A 21,905-nucleotide genomic window follows, 5' to 3' on the forward strand; every position below is an offset into this window, starting at 1 on the left:
CATTTGTATCCCTTTATTTTTCTCCATAACAATTAATTATAACCTAACACATTATATCTTTTATTTTGATTATTGCATTTTTGCTTTTTAAAACAGGCACTGCCAACCAATGTTACCAAGAAGGTCTGAACACTATTTTGTGGGAAAAATTTAAAGAGGAATATCCGACAGGGGAAACGGGAGTATGGGAAAGGGGTTTCAGGAGAGTTTTTAAATTTTCAGGACTGTAGGAAAGGATTACACTTAATTTATTCAGTTGTAGACTCCAGAGCCCATCATGGGTAGAAGGAATGGCGGGCCGCCCCCTCCTCCTCGCTCTCCCGCCGCCGGTGTCCCCTCAGCCGCCGGCCGTGGCGCTTCCTCATTTGGGGGAACTTCCTTAACGCGCCCGAGCAGGCGGCCCGCACTTCCTCCCGCATCGCGGGGGACCCTGTAATAATTAAAGCCCTCGGAAGACAGCCCAGGGGACAGGCAGGGCGCGCCACCGGCGTCCTGCCAAGGCCGGGGCTCAGCCAGGGGGTCACCTCTTCTCGGGACTGCGCGGGCCCCGGGTCCCCGAGTCGGCGGAACTTCCCGGCGCCCCGCAGTGGCTGCACCACGCAGTAGAGATTCCCCCCGGCAGCCGCACAGGTAAGGAGAGGCCCCCGCGTGCCTCGGGTCCCCGGCAGTAGCCGAAGCCGTCGGGCTGACGGCGGGGAGGTGGCACCGGTGGTTCGCGTTGTTGGCACTCCCGCCGCCTTCACCGGCGCACCCCCAGCCCGGCCTCTGGGGCCTGGCGGGGCGGGGCGCCGCGCCCGAATTTTCTTCCCCGCCCCCGCCAGCCCCGCGCTCCGGCCCGCGCCCGCCCAGCTCGGGGCTCGGGCGCGGCCGGAGGAAGTGCAGGCCGCCTGCCCGGGCGCGTAAGGAAGTTCCCCCAAATGAGGAAGCGCCACGGGCCCGGCGGCTGAGGGGACACGGCGGCGGGAGAGCGAGGAGGAGCCGGAGGCCCCCCGCACCCCGCCCTCGCCTCACCTGGCACAGGTAGGTGTGGCCGCGCCCTGGCTCCCGCCGAGATCCGGAAGCACTTTTTGGTTTAGAAAGGGGACGAGGGGGGCGCCGATGAGCCGCGTTCATGCTTTGCCCTTTCTCACGTGCCCGGACACACCGGGGCAGGGACCCACAGGGACTTTTAAAATTGTAGGTAAATGTTATGAAACCGTTTAAGTAAAAATTGACAGGTTTTGCCAGCTTCTCTCCTGATCCTGCTGACGCTGGGAGAGAGAGGGACTGGGCAGCGCCGAGGGCCGCGCGAAGGTGGGGACCGCGTGGAGGGCGCGGCGGGTCCCGGTCGCCGGGTCTCCAGCGGCGCAGCAAGCGCGGGAGCCGCCAGGCTGGGATCGGACACAGCGAGAGACTCGATCTTGGAACCAGAGCATTCTCATTTCGGCCATTTAGACGAATCCACGAGAAAGTGCCACTGTATTTACCAAACTGACTGGATGTAGAAATGTCCATGTGGCTTCCAAGGCTTCATATACACATATCCTTTACTACAGAAAGAAAGCGGCTGCATAACGACTGTCAGGGTGCTCACAGCGCGGGTGGGGAAACAGTTCTCGCGCAGAGATTAAGATATATAAGTAAAATTTATCACTTATAAGGACAGACAGAATGAGAGAGAGAGAGAGAAAGGGGGGAGAGAGCAGAGAGACGCGTGGCAGCCCAAAGAAAGGGAGGGGGTGCCCCCAGCGAGGCCAAGGGGCTCGCTGATTTTAAGGCGGACGAAGAGAAGGAAAAAACAGTGATGCTGCCAGTTGATAACAAAAGCAGCTGCAGGTAGATAACAAAAACCGCAAGGATGTCAAAGTCCAAGATTCGGTTTCCTGCCTTCCTCGGAGAAGGACTATCACAGGAGATGTGACTCTGCCCTGGAGATACAGTTGAGGCTGTAGCTCGTTCTTCTGCTGTTTCCTCGGGAACTCTGGAAAAGTAGATTCTAAAAAAAAAAAAAAAAAATTTTGAAAGAGAGAGATTTCCATCTCTTTTCTGTCCATTCAGCTCTTCAGAAGTTGTGCAAAACGGAACTGCAAGGTGCCCTAGGGAGAGAACTCATGTACTGATCTTTGACCGTTACTGGGGAAATTGTGGGATTAGATATTTCCTGTGATTTTTGCAAGGCTGCCCCTTTCAACAGCATCAAACTTTCTGATACATTTTCATTGTAATTTACTTAGCCAAGAAATGACTCGGAGAACAAGAAAGTTTTACACAGTGTACGTTTGAGCTGAGTTTTTTTGTTTTGTTTTGTTTTGTTTTTTTGGCAATATGGCTTCAAAACCTTAAACCCACCCAAAAACTGTACAAATGCAATCTATTGTTTGAATGTTCAAGGGCTAGAAAGACAATCTTTGGAGAAGAGTTTGAATCATTTTTATGTCTGAAACAGTGTTGCAAATTATTTCTTGAGTTTTGCCTGACTTACCAAAGGTGCCCTTGAACTCAAGTAGAACTGTTGACTGGAGACTTTTTCCTCTTTTCTTCTCCTTCTTTTAACCCTTGAAGCATTTCAGCCTGTAGTAAAAAGAGGTTGGAGATGTGCCATATCTGAATCTTCATATTTAAAGAAAATAATAATGCCTGAGAATTCCTGAAAGAAATGGAGTTGATTTTAGCATCTGATTTCTTTGCTTTATTAGGAACAAATTCATTGCTTTTATACAGGCAGCATTTTAATTAAATACATTGATGTGTCCTCTTTACCCCCAATGAAAGTCCAAATAGTGCATGGATATAGTTATATTTGAGATTAAAAGTTTAAGTTCTTGTAAAGTATTAGGTGTTTTATGTAAGAAATCTTGTTAGTTGAAATTATTTTATCAAATCCTTTTGTTCTATCTAAATCATAGTTTTAAAGTATTTAGAGAAAACTTGCATTAAAACAGAAATTTGATGTGTATTATCCCCTGTATTTGAAGTGCTTAGACACAGGATTTTTTTTAATTTCAGAATATTAAATAGGGGTACAGATACTTTTGTTACATAGATAGCTTTTGTATACTTGAGCAGGGCAATAAGTGTGCCCATAGCCCAAATAGTGTTCTTTGAATAATGTTCACTGTACCTATTAGGTAGGTTTTTGCCTCTCCCTCCTCCCCCTTCCCCCTTGCTTGGTTTCCACTGAGTTTTACTTCCCTCTGTGCATATATGTGCACATCAGTTAGTTCCAATTTATTAGAGAGTACATACGGTGTTTATTTTCATAGGATTTTATACTAGTCTTAATAACTAGAATGCTTTAAATATTTTAAGCTAGGATAAAAGTAGGGTGTAGACTTAGATCTTTACCTTTCTTGAGAGATAAAATTGGTGGAACGATTATTTTATTGCTAGATTTGCACTTTATAAATGATCCACCTTGGTCTTCTTTAAGCCCATATTTAATATTCTAAATGCTTTTAATCTCTCTGTTTTTTAAACCAAAGACTTCTTATTAGAACTTCACTTATGCAGCACATTGTAAATCCATAGTCATTATCCAAAATCCTTGTGCTAAGATGTGTTTTGGAATTCGAGATTTTTCAAAATTTGGAATTTAATTTTAGAATCTAAATTTCAGAAGTGAGAAAGCCGTTTCTCAAAATTTAGAAAGGTAAAGGTGTGCATACATACTGACACTGTTGCTGATGTACCAGTCCAATACAGTCCGAATAGCATCCTGTAATCCTACACACTCATATTTCTGCACTTTCACATTTAATAGTATGATTATTCTCATTAAGTGGCATCAGTAAAGACTTTAAATAGCTGTATGTTAGCTTCGGGCAGGTCTTGTCACTAAATGAAGTTCCCTAAAAAAAAAAATCTTGCTTTTCAGAGCTGAGGCTGAGGGACTATTGTTTGCTTTTGAAAGCAAAGCTTATTTATATTGCTCAATACCTCATACTATCCAGTAATTAGATGGGTAGTCCCCCCTCTTCAACGAGTCAGAAATAGCAAGATTTCCACTCAATTTTCAATCATATCGATCAAAATCTATTAATAGATCCTTCAAGTAAGACTGGCATGTTTCATCCTTCAGTGATAAAACTTCAAACAGCACAGTTCCTGATAGTCTATGGTTTCGGAGAAAGAGAGCAGTAGTTACTCACAGAAGGGGTTATTATCACCCTTTACAGCTGCAGTATGTTCTAGGAAGAAAGAAATATTGTTTCCTGTCAACTTTGCAGCTAGTATTATCTTTGTCTGTTGTCTATGCCCAAGGAATGGCAGGGCAGTTTTTACAATCTGAGCTAATGTTTACTTTCACAGTATAGATTTTTTCCCAATTATTCCCTGACACCTCTTCTATCCTTGTTTTGCAGGTTTTAGCAGTTTCCTCCACTTCTGGATTGGTTTAATTTGGTTTAGTTGTAACTGGGTGGAGGAAAAAAATAGAAATTTAGGACTTTGGGGAAGAATTTGTTTTAAATGTCTACACATTGAGCATTTTTTTCTTCTAAAGCAATTAAAATCAAAAGGCAGACTCCTAATGAGAGATTGTAATCAAATTGCCTGATCTACATCTTACCACCTTACTTTTCTACCTTGAATTTGAACAGTTTAGATTTGAACACTAGGAAAAAGAAGTTTTTCTACTGAGGGATTGTGGGGAGATTTAAAAAAAAAGTCTGATGGGGTTTTAGGAAAGGTCATTCATTTTGGTATTGTGTTATCAAGGAAATTTTCTATTTGCTTATAATATTATCTGACAAAATATTATTAATAGTTTGTATCAATGTGGTTTTTTTTTTTTTTTTTTTGCCTTTAAGAATCAATTCTGTAAGTTTTGCCCTATGTCTTTTGAAAGGTGATTGAATTAGAATCTTGAATACAATAAAATTTAGTCACGGTTAAAGATACCCAAAGAGGGAAGAATATTTGGTTTATGTTACAGCAAGTAACAGAGTCAAAAGAGACTCTCTATTCTTTTCTTTCTTGGAAACCATGTGCTGCTTTCTGGAGGCTGGCCAGAGGCCAATGGGGGCGGGTATAGAAAGTGAAGACAGTTAAGAATGTTGGTGATGACCTGATTACTGACAAGGTGTCCTGTGAGCTTCTTCATCATCTGCTCAAAGCTACGTAGCTCTGAAACTAGGACCCTACCTCTAAGTTGGAAAGGTGCTACCAATTACTGCTCTCCTGGAGCCCGGGGAGGGAGCACAGGTGTGGGGTACACAGTGAGCCTCTAGCCTTGACCCAGTGGAGACCACACAGGCAGGCAGCAGGTCTACAGGGGAGGAGGGCTGGTGTCCAGGTGAGTGAGGGCCTATACCTGCATGCTGCTGTTAATGAAATGAGAGTGTAGATACAAGGGGAGAGGGCCCAGGCCAGAGATTTGGGGAAATTCACGATATAGGAATTGGTTTCCTTGCATGTACTCTACCTAGCTGTAAACAGCATTTGAATGTCCCGCAGGTAATCTTCTAGTTCTCCCCTCCATCGGTCTGTCTCAACTGGTAACTCTTCACTCTGTCTTGGGCGGTCTGGTAATTTATTACCTGTAGCAGTGCCTGTTGAGCTGATGTGGAAATGTTTTGATGTGACCTTAGTCAATCTCTCTATTTACTTAATTTTAATTTGTAATAAGTTCCTCCCTTTATTCTCATCCACTAGTACTGCTTCTCAAAAGCAAGCTTCTCAGTTTTTTTGTTATTTCCTCTAGAATTCTTCTCATTATTTCCTTATAGTTGGTGTGTCTGATGATTTTCGGGGCCTATCAATGGCAGACACTGTCTGCTGGCTCCCTAGTCTGAGAACTAAGGACATGGCAGTCCTACGTGCCACCTGTCCCCTCCCTCCCCTCCCCACACCGTCCCAGATAATCATCTCATAATTTGGGGTTAAGAAGTTATTTGGTGTTTATTATGATTATGTAACTATAGTTTGCTACTAAAGCAGGGAATATAATATGATTGTATCTTCTTTCTTATCCGTGTGTTTTTCCTGGGGCGAGCCCTTGTTTCATTTCTATGTTTTCGTGGTTTGCTCTGTGCCTGTTACTTTCTTCCCAGCCCTCTGACACAAACCTAAACCCCTCCGAGACACTTTTCCAGAGTCAGATATACCAGTTGACCTCTCAGTTCCTTTCTTCTTTCTTTTTGTGTGGAGCCCTCTGCCTTCTTGTCCCTGTCTGACTGCAGCTCTTTCGTCTGTTATACACACGTTAGTACCTAAAGAATATTTTGGAGGAATTTTCTGCAAATTGTTTGCCACACTCTTCGTTGTACCTTGTGGGGCATTAATATACCTCCTGCCAACATTCATCTTCATGTTACCTATCATAAATCAGTTGTAATTGCTGGAAACATTTCCCCCAAACTTTTTATTTTCTGTGGTTATTTATTTTTTTGTAGCATAGAACTTTCGTGATTTCTTCTGTCAGGGTGTATTTTGCTTCATGCTAAGTAAAAGATTATTTTTAACTCAACTGTAGCAGTTAGCATCTACATCTTAAACCAGTGTCAATATCACCTTTGTGTTTGATCTGACAGCAATGTTGTATTATCTGAGTGATGGGACATTAATTTCCTGGCATGGAGAGCTCATGGGACTTCACTCAGCCCTCTGGCCTTTCCCACAATTCCTTTGATTCCCTCAAGTGGGTGCTGTGCATTGTGAGGCAGAATTCCCAGGCAAGCTGTCCTCACTCAAGTAAGCGTGAGAAAAGCTAGACAAATAAAGTTCAGCAAGCAGGGATAAATATCCTGGGCTTCCTCAGAGCCTCTGTGCAGTCAGGTGCATGGAGGTTGTCCGAGACTCCCGTCTTGGGCCAGCGGTCCCACGCTTCCCTGGCTGAGAGCGCCTCTCAGCCCGGGGAACCCGCAGACTCCTCAGGACCTCTTGCTGGTCCTTTACAAGGTCCTGAGGCTTTGCTTGGTAGAGGTAGAATGTTGCGGTTGTTTCCATCTTAAGTGCTAAGAATATTTGCATTATTTGATGGATAGAATGCCTCAAAGTCACATGTATTGAATATTTTTATAGATAGTTATTGAGAGTGGGGTCTAAGGTCCCATTGAGCTCAAATCCCCCCTCTATGTTTTTAAGCTGCTCTTGAAGCTTTTGTAAATGGAGCCATCCATGGCAGAGGGTTTCATTGTGATGCATGGCAGAGACCCTGCCTGCAGTGCCCCGTGCCTGGTGTGTGGTTAAAACTGACACAACTGTCAGAGCCTCTCCCAGGTGGGGTGACTGGGAATCTGCCTCTGCAGGCCGGGATGGAGGTTCATAAGGGCACTCCCAGCTAGGTTTCAGATGAGCAACTATAATTTCCAAAGTTAGTTTCTCTGATCTCCAAGATGGAAGAACTTTCTAACATTTTCTCTTTGAAAGTTTTCAATTGCATAACTGACAATACATACCCTTTAGTAAAGGATTCCGGAACAAAGGAGCAACGGAAGGCCTCCTGTGCCTCCACCCTGTCCCAGCCACACCCCAGCCCCACTGTCCCGCTGGGCTGAGGGAGAGACTTTCTGGCCTACGTGTGGGTGTGTCTCTTTGGGAAATGGAATGTCGGGTGGGGGTGTGTATCGTCCTCATACCTTTGTCGTTCTGCAGCTTTCTTTTTTTAATCAACAAAATGTTGGGGTGGAGGGAGCTCTTTGTATCAGTGATTACTGTATTTTATCATAATTTATTGACAGGCATTTAGATTTTTTTCTGATTTTTTTTTTTTTTTTTTTTTTTTTTTTTTTTTGAGACAGAGTCTCACTTTGTTGCCCGGGCTAGAGTGAGTGCCGTGGCATCAGCCTAGCTCACAGCAACCTCAGACTCCTGGGCTTAAGCGATCCTACTGTCTCAGCCTCCCGAGTAGCTGGGACTACAGGCATGAGCCACCATGCCCGGCTAATTTTTTTGTATATATATTTTTAGTTGGCCAGATAATTTCTTTCTATTTTTTTTGGTAGAGACGGGGTCTCAGTCTTGCTCAGGCTGGTCTTGAACTCCTGACCTCGAGCGATCCACCCGCCTCGGCCTCCCAGAGCTAGGATTACAGGCGTGAGCCACCGCGCCCGGCCTGATTTTTGATATTATAAGCAATGCTGCAGTGAATACACATTTTTTTATTCTTTCCCTCTCCTTTGCCATTTGCGCTGTGTTTCACAAAATCATCAGGTTAATCTTTATTGCGAGAAAGCCCTTCAGCCCTGTCCATCCTGTTACTGAGTCCACCTACCCAAACTTTTTATTTTAGCAAACAGGTGGCTGACTTCCAAGGAATGCAGTTAATTCTTTGTTTTCTTTTTAATTTAATTTATTTATTTACAATGATACCTTAGGTTCTTGTGTTCTTTGTCCCTAGTTCCAGTGAGGACATTCCTCGCACCACTGCCGTGCCCTCGAGCGTTGTCTGTCCATCTGCTCAGTGGGTGCTTCCCTCATGGTGGCCACTGTCCTCGTGTGCTTGGCATTTCCACAGTGTGTCCTGGTCTTTTCTGAGGCACCCTGGGAGTTAGTCTTTTAAGACTGCATTTGTCGTGTGATCCCCTTGCAGCCTGTCCCAGGTGAGACGAGAGGGCAGGACAGGGACATCCATGAGGCAGGAGGAGCCAGTACTCGGTGTGGGGAGCAGGGGCTCCCTGTTCTTTGTGGACATGGCCATGTCCTGGGGTCCAAACCAAGCCACACATCCTTTCCTGCAAGGGGGGACTTGGCAGCTGAGGAACACTGGCTCCTCCCCACTCCTCCCTGCTCTTCCCCGCTCTTCCTGCTCCTCTCTGTTCCTCCCCTTTCGAGGTCCTCTCCTCCCTGCTCCTCCGCTCTCCACTCCTCCCTCGGGCTTCTGCCACTTCTAAGGCACCACACCCTTGGTCTCTGCCCACTTTTGCTGCTGCCCCTGCTGCCTGCCTGCACTCAGGGCTGTGGTTTCTCCCTCCAAGGCTGAGCCTGCCTTACTTTGTGTCTCTCAAGTACGGCGATAATTCCCAGGCTACTGAAGGTATGCCTCCTTAGGTCCCCAGCGCAATGATGGCTTTATTTTCTGCAGCATTGCTTTTCACGTTGTTTCTGTCCTTTCTCTGCATTTACAGCTGTTGCGTATGCCTGAGGCGGAAGTCCATACTTCCTTCTCTTGTCAGCAGTGCCAGTCTGCTGATGGTCATGGCCGTGGGAGGGAAGTCACAGTGCGGAGGAAGGAGCAGGCCTGGCTACAGCAGGGTGCATCGCAGGCCGGGCCGTTCCGTCCCACAGTTGCTGCCGGCTCTGTGGTCTTTGCTGTCACTCTTGAAGCCCAGACAGCGACCCTGTGGCTCACGCAAGAAGTAAGTCTAAGAAGAGGTGTGAAGTCCATCCTTCTCGTTAGGACGCTGAGAGGCCAAAAATCATAGACTTCTTAGAAGCTTGTTTGGAGATGCGTGGGCTGTTAGAAGTGAAAGGGATCGTGGGGACCATCGCGTTCAGCCAGCTGAGAAACACGGAGGCCCAGGCAGGTAAAGGGATTCATCCAGCCACCAAGTGACGCTGCAGAAAAGGGAACCCTTGAACCTATGTGTTTCCAATCCAGAACCAGAATTCTTATCCGCTACTCTAATCGGGAGTGAAGAAGGGCCCCCCGTCGCGCCTGCGAGAGGGGAGGGTTTACAGTCCTGTGGATAGACTCAGGCAGCCCGAGGGAGGCCATGAGCTCAGCCATGAGCTCAGCTGAAGAAAGGTTGGTTTTACTCTTTTACCAGTAGTTACAGAAAACCTGCTAGGATCTTTGTCGCTTTGTGATTGAGAACTTAAGCAAATTCAACAGGAATTGGCAAAACATCCTAAACCACTGAGAGATCAGTGTGGGGACATCTGAAGCTTTTGTGTCTGCCTCCCTTCCACAGAGACTGAGCTCACTTCCAAACTTACCACCCAGCAAGAGCTAGAGCCACGTGGGCCACAAGCCACAAGCCCCCAGCACGGAGCACCTCCCCGGTCCCCACACCAGACCCCGGCGTCTGTGGCTGTCTCCCCACGGCGCAGAAGGAGCTTGGGAGGGAAGTCCTAGTGCCATGCGGGTTTGGAGTGCAGCGGGGTGGGGGACAATTTCAGACTGTTTGCATTTCATTACGGAGACGCTTGTGACGCAGGTGGGCTTGCAGGGATTCAGTCGAGGAAAGGCGGCTCGGCAGCTGGGCAGAGGGGCTCGTTCTAGAAAAAAGACAGAAAGATGAATATTTGTGAGGGGTGATTTCCCTGAAGGAGCCACCAGTGTCTGCAAAGACCGACGTGCAAGATATCCCTCTAGCTTATTTCTTCCCAGAAAACTGTGGAAACTGTGCCAGTAGACGTTAACAGCGGAATGGCCCGGTAGTTTGTCAGGGGCCCCTGTACAAAGCACCACATGCTCGGCAGCTTAAACACACGTGTACCGTCTCACAGTTCTAGAGACCGAGAGGCCTGAGATGGAGATACGGGCAGGGTGGTTTCCTTCCGAGGGCTGTGAGGGAGAGTGTGTCCAGGCCACCGTCCTTGGCTTGCGAAGGGCCATCTCAGTCGTCACGTGGGGCCCTCCCTGTGTGTGTGTCTCTGTGTCCAGATTCCCCCTGTGTGGGAGGGCACCAGTCGTGCTGGATTAGGGCCCACCCTAAGGGCCTCATTCTAATGTAATCATCTCTGTGAAGACTCTGTCTCCAAATTAGGGAGTTAGGACTTTTATTTAAATCTGCAGAGAAGGGGCTGCAAGTCACCCCATAAGAACGGTTAAGTGAAGACTGGCAGTGATTTGTGGGGGGAGTAGAATTGGTTTGAGAGAAAGGTGAAGTTTCCATTTTTACTCTGCCCACGGAAGTCCTTCTGTAAGTCTGCAGCGTTTACAGTGACCGTGAGTGGATGCTTTTTTCAGTTTAGAAAAAATAAGAATAAGGAAGGTTTGCTTGGGGCAGCAAGGAGTGAGTAGAAAGACACCAGGAAGAGCACTAATTTAGAAGCACAGCACCTGTCACAACTGGTGGCCTGTCTGCGATGCCGTCAGGGCACCAGAGAGCCGTCTGGCACGAGGTGGAAGACGCCCGGGCCATCCAAGACGAGCGTGGCACGCAGATGGCAGACCACTGTGTGTAAACGCCGGGCAGAATTAAACTAGTCGAAATACTTAAGGTTTCTTCCACTTTAGATTGACAAAAACTTTAAAAAGAGAGACTTAGGAGAAGACCCAGGGAAGAAATGAAAAAACGAGAGTGTCTGGGGGCACGAGCCCCACAGCCCGCGCGGCGGAGCTCCGAGGAGCCTGCAGACCGCTGGGCCGTCCCCAGCGTCGGGCAGGGCGGGCGTTCCGAGGGGACGGCCTTAGAAAAACTGACATATCATTTAGAAAAAAAGAAAGCTTTGCTCTTTCTACCAAAATAAATTCCAGGTTGAACATAGAATAAAAATATAGCAGTGAACTCATAAAAATACTAAAAGAAAACTTAGGTAGGTTTTAAAATAATGGTGGAGTGAAGAGGTCTTTCTCAATGTGATAGAACATATGAATTCATAAAAGAACAAGATCATTGAGTATAATTTCTTAAAATTTTAAGCAAATCCTATACAAATGAAAAAGTATATATATAAATAAGTAGAAACAAAACTTGTAAGATATATTTATTTCCAATGCTTGTGGTAAAACACCAATAGCCTTAAAATGCAGTGAGTTCTTTCAAATCAAGAAGAAAAAAAATACAGGTGGGCACAATGGGTCCATTTGGTAATCTCTTTTGAAATTTAAAACACACAAGTGCTTTGACTCAGCAATTTCATTTTTTGGAACTTATTACACATATATATTGACAAAAGTGGAGAAATATATATGCCCACAGTAATTCATTGCAACATTTTATTTTGTAATAGCAGGGGGGAAAAGAGGAAAAAAGAAATGCATATATGTAGGGTAACTGGTAAGTAAACTACAGAGTATCCAGTCCATGGGTAAGCATCCTACGTAATCATTTAAAACATGTAGAATTTTTGTACACCAAGATAGAAAAATGTCCCTCTGTCTGATTCGGAGCTGGGAAAAAAAGATGTGCAAGTCATACTAAAGAAAAAGCAAGATGTACACATCAGTATATTTTTTAAAAAACTCATGCATGTACCTAATGATGTAGGTGACATTGGATTGTTATTTACTAGATGTAGACGTGTGTCTGCCTACACACAGGTGTGTGTGTGTGAGTAAATGTGTAGAGTGAGCTGGAAGTGGAGGCACCACACTGAGAGCAGCAGTCATTTGGGGAGGGGAGTAGAATCAGTTTGGAGAAAAATGTGAAGTTCACGTTTTTACTCTGCCTGCTTCTGTATGTTTGCAACATTTACAATGATCATGAGTGTGTATTCTTTTCAAGTTAGAAAAATAATAAATAACAACAAGGTTTGCTTAGGGAAAAAGGAAAAGTAGGATGAGACCAGGAAGAGGACTAATTTAGAAACACAGCATCCGTCAGGACTGCGGGCACCACTGTCTTCCGGCGGGGAGCTGGGCTTGCCCAGAGTGATGCCCTCGTGGTCCTCAAGCATGCGTGCACACTGCCAGTGTCACCAGCTTGTCTCAGCTGCTGATGCCAAAGAGGCTGGGGTGGTCTGGAGTGTGGCCTGCCTTTAGATGTTTTTTAAAGCCACTGGCACCCCACCTTCACCCAGGGCAGCAGCCACTGTTGAGGACCTCTGTTTTAGAACTGGTTGGTGTGATTTTATAGCACACAAGCACATTATTGAATCCTAATGAGGTTTCCACCAAATTGGGATTTATTGGTATGCTGGGAATAATTGCAGTTATGTGCACCTTCGACTGTAAAGACTCTGGGCAGGCCAGAGTGGTCCCTCCCCATTTGAGGTATGTGTGTGAGAGAGAGACAGACAGAGGGAGAGATGGGGGCGGCAAGGGGGTGGCGAGGAGAGGGGAGAGGGAGGACTCACACTTTTCTGTTGCAAACACTCCATTCCATGAGAACCTGTATTTGTAAAGTCTGGCAGTCTGGCATCTTCAGAGGAAGGCGTGTGATTGAGAACCTCCATGCGTTCTCAGTACACTACTGTCTCGCTGGCACGGGGTGAGGGCACAGAAAATAATTCTCAGAGGAAGAATGTGTGCACTGGTCAGATGGAAAAGCCCATCTGTAACCTTTTTTATGCCAGATGATTTGAATGGCGTCCGGCTTTCAGGTTGCTTTTAGCATTATCTTAGCCCACCGTACTTACTTTCTGCCAGACCACTTGTCGTCTGCATTCTTCATGTGAAATAGTTGTTCTCCTGAAAGAGACATGAACAGCCTCACTCCTGGGGCCATGATTTCTTGGTGTCTGTGGTTGGCTTCTGGGCCTTGCAGGCTGCAGCCAGTGGTGACAGGAAGGGCTGCCCTTGCTGCAGGCCTTCAGGGCCCTGGCTGCCTCCATCGGCACCGGGCCACATTCGCCTGGGAGAGCCCCAGGGCTCATCAATAAAATCTCCAGGACTGTGGCTTTGACCCGTAAATGTCCAGTTCCAAGAAGTGGCTCCAAGCCCCTCTCTGGGGGGCAATGTGGTTGGCAGAAGCAGACTCCTGTGTCCTGATTTCATCCTTCATTTGAAACTGCTGAGGCTCTAGCCACCTCATCTGCAAAAAGAGGCTAAAAATACCTACCCCTTGGGTTGTTGTCAAGCTCAGCGATGCTCTATGCAAAGCACCGAGCAGACTGGCCCACAGAGAATAGGCCCTCTGCAAAATGCTCATGGCTGGGCGCAGGAAGTCAAGGATAAATAGCTACTGATTACCTGGGGACTGAAAAAAGGGGTCTTTGAGGAGCACAAAGATTTTAGAAGACTTTTTGGGAGGATCACAGAAACAGAGTGGCCCTTGGCCAGCAGTGTCACTTTACTTTGAAACAAGTAATGATGCTGTGTGTGGAACCCTGCTGGGTTCAATGAGCAACACGCAGGGTTCCATGAGCAACATGTAGGGGGTATTGTCTTCAACTCCCCATTCCCAATCATTGGTAAGGACACCCCCACGGGGTCGCGGCATGGCTCCTACTCTGAAGCTCTCACACACTCTGCCACGTGATGGGGCCCTCATTGTGTCCTTTAAAACATCCTGTTGGAGGCCACACTGTGAATCTATCTGCGTGCTCCATGCTCCCTGCATGGCACCTTCTTTGCACATTGTGGGCTCTCTTAAAATTCCTTTCTCGTATTGTAATATATGATATGATTTGGATACAGCAAACTAGATATTTAGAGAAAAAAGTATCACCCCCTTAATAAAAGGAGAACCCAGACCTTCCAAGTTTGGCCCAAGTAGGAGAAACTTGTGGAAGGGAGAAGTGCCTGGACCACACAGACTCTGTCTGTCCCTGTGTGTATTTATAAGATGCCCTTTGTCCACCTGACCTGTAGTCCCTATCGTGTTGGCTAGGGTGGGCACTGCCTGCTGCCCTAGTGTCGACAACGGGCCTTTCCCTAGCGTTCCTGCCACAGATGCTTAATATGGAGTGGCCGTTGACATGACAGTGCTTACAATTAAGTGAAATTTAAAATTCAGTTCTCAGTCACACTGGCCACATTTCAAGGGCCAGGCGCTGCACTTGGCTGGTCGCTCTGTGTCGGGCAGAGCAGAACAGGCATTTCCATCATCACAGCAAGGTCTGCTGGGTGTCTGTTATACCTGGGCCCCACGTGGCCATCCCCTGGGAAGCCCAGGAGGGTGACAAGCGTCCCGCCACCTCCCACTTTTCTTAGCTTTCAGTGCCTTACTCGGGTCAGCATGTTATAACACTCCCCACTTTTTCACCTGTCTACACTGGTGGCTCCTGATTGTCTTAAGGGGATCTGAGCCCTGGAACTGATGGGGCACCAGGAGCACCCTCTGTTTGGGGATGAGACCCTGAGTGTTGTCCACAGGCTCTGGCCTGGCCCTTCACCCTCAAGGCCACAGCGACCTACTCCGCACAGCGGTGCACGTGCACACACCCCTTATGGTCTAGCTGGTGGTGGTGTCGCCCATAAGGCCACTCGGGACCAAAACGTTCCCGCTGCTGCCTTGAAGCGTCTTCTGGGTGACACCTGCCTTGGAGGAAGCTCCTAATTCATGTGTCTTTGGGGTGAGCACACGTGGTTGGGAATTGTTTCTGAGTGAATAAACCAATGTTTTGTTCAAGGGGATTTTGAGGGAATGGAGAAAACCTTAGTACTTGTTCATTTCTCCGTAGTGGAAAAATAAATCCAAAAAAAAATTGTTTCCTTGCAATATTTGGAATCTGAAGTTTTGTCTACTTGGGAAGGAAGACGTGAAAAGAAGAAACATGTTCCTCATGAAGGCAAAACAGAAAGCATGCAGGGCTTAGCAAGTGACCCTGTTCCACAGGCTCAAACCCAGACAGCAAGACGGCTGCTTCTGGCTGTGATCCCAGTTGCTCAGAGGAAGTTCTTGGGGTGGCTGAGGGGGACGCCCAAGGCTCCCCCAGTGAGCAGTGGGGACCCCGCCCGGCCCTGCCTCACCTGGGCAGAGACGTGCAGCTGGAATTCCTGTGCTGCTTAGTTTGAGTAGAGATAATACCGCAAGTGAAGTCGTTTTGATGAGTTTGTGAGTTAGACTTCCTTTTGTGATTCAGCCCCACATCAGGAAGCCCAGCCACGTGTCCTGTCCCCTCAAGAAGGGACGCCACCCACAGCCCGCACTTTGCTCGGCTTACAGCAAAGAACATGACCAGGATTCTATTTCCTGCATTGTTGCGTTAACAAAATTGATGTCTAAAAATTAGTGTGTGTGCGCAGGGCGCGATGGGCAGGGGGTGATACTTAACTGAAAGTGTTTTCCTGAGTGACGGCCCTCACGCTACTTCCTTAGAGTCCTGTGTAAAACTCGGAATTCTTTATTCTGCCCTGAACACTTCTGCCTGTTTGGGAGCCTACGTTGCTGCCCACCGCGTCCTCAGCTCTGTCTGGATCGGTTTTGAACCCTAGAACCTTCCATGCAGAGGTGGTAATTCTTGAGCGAGTGGTTGTCTGCCCTGACTGTGCCCGAGACACACCTAGAGAGCTTTGCAGGGAGTGCTGCTGCCTGGGGCGCGTCCCCTAGAGATTCTGAGCATTTTTCTGGGCTGGGAAAACAGCGCCCAGGTGTCTAAGGCGCAGCCGAGGTGGAGAATCGCTGTTTTTGTCCGTTTTCCTTGGTTTTGTTGTGAACTGAGCTTACTAATGAAAACAGTAGCTCCTACAATTTAGTATTCATCAGAAACACCTGAATCTGGTTCGGCGGGCTGCGGTGGGCTCGGTGCCCGGGTTTTTTAAGAAGCATCTGGAGGGATTTTGAAGCAGGTGTTTAGAAGGTGGATAGCTATGCTCTGTCCTTCTGAGTCTTGGCGGAGGCGTCAGAACCTTGCTAACATCCACGGTAATGTTAGTCGCTGAAGCCCCTCACCGCCATCCCTGAGCCCAGCCGGACCACTTCCCTCTGGGCTGCACACGTTTGCCACCTCCGGAAACTATGCGGACACTGCTCTTCTGTCCATACTGCCAAGGAGAAGCCTGAGGCTCAGTAACATTTAAAAAATATTTGACAAATTATAATCTTATGTAATTATGGGGTACACAGTGATGTTCTGTATACAGTGTGGAATGACTGACTTGGGCCAGGGAACGTGCCTGTCACCGCGAATGCTCACTGCCCACCCCTCCCGTCTCCCTGCGCTCCGTGTCGCCGACCGGCGTCGCCCGTCCTGCCCGCGCCCCGGCGCCCGCGCCCTCCTCGCCGCTCCCGTCCCGTGGGCGCGGCTGCTGCAGACCCCGCGGGAGCGAGCTCGGGCGGCGCGCTTGGCTTATTCCTCTCAGCACGATGTCCTCCCAGTCCGTCCGCGTTGTCACCGACGGCAGGATTTCCCTCTTTGTCAGGTGGAACGGGGTTCCATTGTGCATATGCACCTCTTTTTGAAACTCTGTTTATCCCGGCTGGACTCGGTAGGTCCCCGTGTCGTCCTCGTGAGCGCCGCCGGGGGCGTGGAGGCCGACGTGCTGACGTCACACCCCCAGGGCGCGTGCGCAGAAGCGCCGTCCGGCGGTGCCGTGTTTCCTTGAGGCCCAGTAGTTCCCTTTTCTTCTGGAGGCTCCTGGATGAGATGCTCTTTCAATGCCTAGAGACAAGGCCTCTTTTATTTCTGAAAATGTATTTTAATTATAACTTTAAATGTGTGTTCCACTCCTTTAAATCCTCTACTTCAGAGGCATCAGTGGAGTGTGTTGGGGCCCCCTGGCCTTCCAGTGTTTCCTGTTGAATTCCCTGACCCGTCATCTCCCACTTCCCACCCTGCGGGCGGGCGGCCGCGGTTCTTTCCTGGCCTTGACCTGACCTCCCTGTCTCTTTCCTGGCCTTGACCTGACCTCCCTGTCTCTTTCCTGGCCTTGACCTGACCTCCGCGTCTCTTTCCTGGCCTTGACCTGACCTCCGCGTCTCTTTCCTGGCCTTGACCTGACCTCCGTGTCTCTTTCCTGGCCTTGACCTGACCTCCGTGTCTCTTTCCTGGCCTTGACCTGACCTCCCTGTCTCTTTCCTGGCCTTGATCTGACCTCCGTGTCTCTTTCCTGGCCTTCACCTGACCTCCGTGTCTCTTTCCTGGCCTTGACCTGACCTCCGTGTCTCTTTCCTGGCCTTGACCTGACCTCCGTGTCTCTTTCCTGGCCTTGACCTGACCTCCCTGTCTCTTTCCTGGCCTTGATCTGACCTCCGTGTCTCTTTCCTGGCCTTCACCTGACCTCCGTGTCTCTTTCCTGGCCTTGACCTGACCTCCGTGTCTCTTTCCTGGCCTTGACCTGACCTCCGCAGCCAGCCGCGGTGGGGACTCCTGTCTCCACTCTCCCTCCCCTGCCTTGCACCCCAGCTCACCCCGCTTGAGTTTCAGCAGAGGATTGTTCTGTTAAGTGCCTGGATTTCCCACCTCTGTGTGTGGTCATGGCTTCCCCTGCCTCCTGGGACAGTTTTCCAGTCTATGTTCCTGATCTGCTACTTGTTTCTCCTGCTGCTTCTCTCCTTTCGTTCTTTTCATGTACTTGTAGATTCCTCATCTTTGAAATAAATCACAGAGAAGCCCAGGACGTCTTCTAGCCTAGCAGAATATTTTCTTCATTCTCAATAATGCTTGGTGTGTGTGAGAGAATGAGCTGGTCTGGTATGTGCCTATGTACTCCTTTGCAGGGAGGCTGCCAGCCCGTTCAGAATCTCCTCTCCCGTCCGTCTTCGAGGAATGGTTGGCTTTCACCTGCTGTATAGAGCCCTCAGCTCTGCAGGCTTTGTCTGGGGGCTGCAGCAGCTGCCCCCCTGGTGGTGGTCCCTAAGGGTCTTCAGTCCCAGGGCGAGCCTTTGTTGCACTTGGCTGTACGCCCCTCAGGTTTTTCAAGGTTAGGGATATCCGCTAGTCCCACTGTATTTCTCTTTCTGGTTCTTCTTGTGTGGAGTGACTTCAGAGAGGAGGGGCAGAGACAGCTTGACTCTGCCAATACCCAAGCAATCAGATATGTTGATATTTATCTTAGAGAGCGACTTAGAGCATTTGGCATTTTCATTTAACAACTAAGTTTCTATAGGAGCAGTTCAGAATAAACAAATAAGTAGAAAACAACTTGAGAACGGCCAAAAGTTCAAGAGGTACTCTTCACTTCTCCCAGCCTCTGATCTCCGTGGCCAGCCGGGGCCATGTTCGCTGGTTCTTTGATCCATTCAGCAGGTCGGTTTGTGGGGCACCTCCCATGTGTCAGCAGTAGGAGCAGGTACTGGGGCTGTGGCAGCAGCCAGGACCCTGCCTGCAGTTAGATTGTTTATGGTCAGGTTGTAAGGTGGAGTAGGCACCCAGCACCAGGCCTCGAGCACACAGAACCTCATTTATTCTTCATAGTAACAGGGTTTGTTTGAAAAATTTCAAAAATACAGAAAAGTACAGCAGCACCCAAATTAACAAATGTTGCCATTTTTACCATTTATGCCTTTATTTTTCCTAAAAGGAAACTTTCCAAATAAAGTTGAAGCTACACCCTGAGGAAGTGGAGGGCAATTTGCCCAAGCGGGAGAGCTGCTGAGCAACAGGGCTGGCTTTGCACTCAGGCCCGTAAGGGCTGGATGTTGGAGCCTCCACATCTCATGTGACATTCAGTCCCCAGTGCTGGAGGCAGGGCCTGGTGGGGGGTGTCTGGATCATGGGGGCAGATCCCTCATGCATGGCTTGGTGCCCTCCCGAGATAATGAGGATAATGAATGAGTTCTTGCTGTTAGTTCTCTCAGAAGCTGGTTGTTTAAAGGAGTCTGGCCCCCTCCTCCGTCTCCTGCTTCCTGTCTCCCCGTGTGACACCTGCTCCCCTTCTGCCTTGATTGGAAGCTTCCTGAAGCTCTCACCAGAAGCAGAACAGCCTACAGAACCATGAGGCAAAGAAACCTCTTTCCTTTATAAGTCACGCAGTCTCAGGTATTCCTTTACAGCAACGCAAAGCGACGGGCACAGGCCCCCTTGGAGGCAGGCCGTGCTCCCCTTCTGGCTGCCGCAGTCCTCCGCACTGCACGGTGGCCGGGCTCCCTGCGCGCAGTGTGTCTGCAGTGTCAGTAACACCTGTGAGAATTAACGCCACACATGTTCTTCTGTGCCATGAACTGATTTTTGGTATGTGTTAGTAAATCCTGTTTCTGAGGGTGGCAGGAGATACTTATTAAAGAGCCAAATGGATACAGGGGATGTGACCATCAGGGGCTGGGACAAACTGAGAAAAATTTCCAAATATTGGTTTCTGTTCACTTGTGTATTGATTTTTGCAATAACCTGCACTTGCCCATCTAGTTTGTGACATTGGGCCCCTCGTGAACATTCCAGCAGTCACTCAGAAGGATGAAGAACAAGTCAGTCCCATTCAGCGTGCCTGTGCAAGGCAGTACGCAGTCGGTCCCGTCACTCACGGCTTCTGCGAGTTGTGGGGCTTCGCCTACGCACTAGAATTCACTGATAACCCCGCTGCAGAATTTGTGGTGCTTCCACGCTGGTTTGGGGTCATCTGCCCAGCAGCACAGCATTGGAGCCACACGATGCGCATGTTCCAAGGCCCTGACTCCTTGTTTCAGCTCATACTATAAACAACTGTCCTTTTCCCAGGCGATTTAGTGCCTTGTTTTTTATATTTTTGTGCCTTTTTTTCCCCTCGTGATTTTGGTATTTAAAACGGCTCCCAACTGAAGTGCTGTCTAGTGTCCCTCGGTGCAAGAAGGCTGTGGTGCGCCTTATGGAGAAAACCTGTAAGTTAGAGAATTTGCATTCAGGCATGAGTTACAGTGCTGTTGGCCGTGAATCGGTGGTAATGAATCAACAATAGGTATCGAATAAAGCATCTTTAAGCAGAAACCGGTAAAACAAGTCACGCGCTGGTCAGTTGGTTGTGATCACCGGCTTTCAGGCACATAACCCCCGAGGAACAATGGATCAGTATTTGCTAATTCAGCATTGGGGGTGACCTTATGGAACGTGCCTCTTCAAATAATGATAATCAACTGTATTTTATTTCTCTCTTTTACAAAGCAGGGAAATAATTTTTAAAACCAAGTTGAATTTGACTGTATGATAAGGGGCATGTTTTTGAAATAAATGAACTACTTTATAATACAGTGGAATCTCTTAGCCTTGCATTTTGTACTAGTTAATTAAATGGGCAGGTTTCTATAAAGCTTCTCTGATGCGCCTGGCACCGTTTTGGTCCCAGTAGCACATCAGCAAACAAATCTGGAAGTAGCAGATCACAGTCTTAGGGCTTAGATCAGCCTCAGCAATTTGATATTTCTGTTTAAACTTAGTAGCAAGCCCAGTGAGTTCTCGAAATAAGAATCTTCTAATTATCATGTCTTTCTTATGAAAAGATAGTTTTTCACAGTCAATATTTCTAAAATAAATATCTTTCTCATTAGCAGAGACTCATTGCGTGGCAGGTCTACTTGCACCTGCACAAGCTGGAGATAGGCGATGATGTGGGATAGTGTACACGTACCAGGAAGTCTGCATGGTTCCCGGAGCTCAGACCCACAGGACAAGCACAGGTCATACTGGGGACAGGCTCACCCAGTGGCTGTCAGGCAGAAATCTCTGCTTCACAACCGGGCAGCCTCAGGCATTTCCTTCAACAGGGGTCTTCACTGTAGTCCTCCCAGCAAGGAGATGAGGTGTACACCTGGAGCGATCGTCTCTGAACAACACTGTAGGCATATCTTTCAGGGTCCCCACCAGAAACAGGCCCACACCTGTTTCTTTTAATCAGGAATTTATGGTTTTCTCAGTCCAGAGGGAGTTTGTAAATCAGGGATCATTTTTTCCATAAGTGGTGCTACCTAACAGCAGCCGATAAGAGAAGCAGAGCATTTTTTTCCTGCAGCCAGAGCCTGTTCCTCAGATGGTAAATGTTGAACCAAAGCAATCCTTTGGACAAAGCACTTATGTTCCTTGCAGGGTAGAATGTTGGTCATTTTAGCAGTTGGAAGTTTTTGTGAACAAAGTACTTCAGATAACACAGCAATAGAGAATGTTTTATTTAGGTCTCTAAGTGTTCAGTGTTTCTTATACGCCATTCTTCAGTCTTCTCGGTCACTCTTCGTGGGGACAGGGCGTTGGGTCTGTGGCGTTAGGGCCACCCCGCTCTTCCACTGAGATGAGCACAGCGTCCGGTGTCACCGTAGCTCATCGTTGCCCAGCTGCCCTGCAGGTGACTAGCCTGTGTGTGTCATTCGTGCTCTCATGTTGTCAGAGGGGTGGCTGATGGGGAGATAGATGCCTTGATCTTGCTCTAAAGCCCATGTTATGTAGGGAGAGTTTTATGCTTTGTTTTTATATTTTTGCATGGAAAAGCTTAAATTTTTATACTGACTATTTTCTAACATATAGACAAGTAGAGACAATGGTATAATGATCACGCATATACTCAGAACTTCCTCGTGATAATATTTTTGTCATAT

At 47.9% G+C, this 21,905-nt stretch overlaps 1 protein-coding gene across 4 annotated transcripts in view; it reads left to right on the top strand.

Annotated features, from left to right (window-relative positions):
- The first annotated feature begins 605 nt into the window (after positions 1 to 605).
- The window catches only part of SYK (spleen associated tyrosine kinase), an 88,483-nt gene continuing 67,183 nt past the window's right edge, over positions 606 to 21,905 (top strand). For 3 of the 4 annotated variants that reach the window (XM_045563455.1, XM_045563454.1, XM_045563457.1), the window contains exon 1: positions 858 to 1,020. The gene's annotated coding sequence lies outside the window, so the exon portion shown is untranslated. Of the gene's footprint in view, positions 631 to 857; positions 1,021 to 21,905 lie in introns of those variants that run through there. The other variant, XM_045563456.1, reaches the window with a different exon arrangement.

This window comes from Lemur catta, chromosome 10, assembly GCF_020740605.2.
Source record: "Lemur catta isolate mLemCat1 chromosome 10, mLemCat1.pri, whole genome shotgun sequence".
Classification (NCBI taxonomy): domain Eukaryota; kingdom Metazoa; phylum Chordata; class Mammalia; order Primates; family Lemuridae; genus Lemur; species Lemur catta.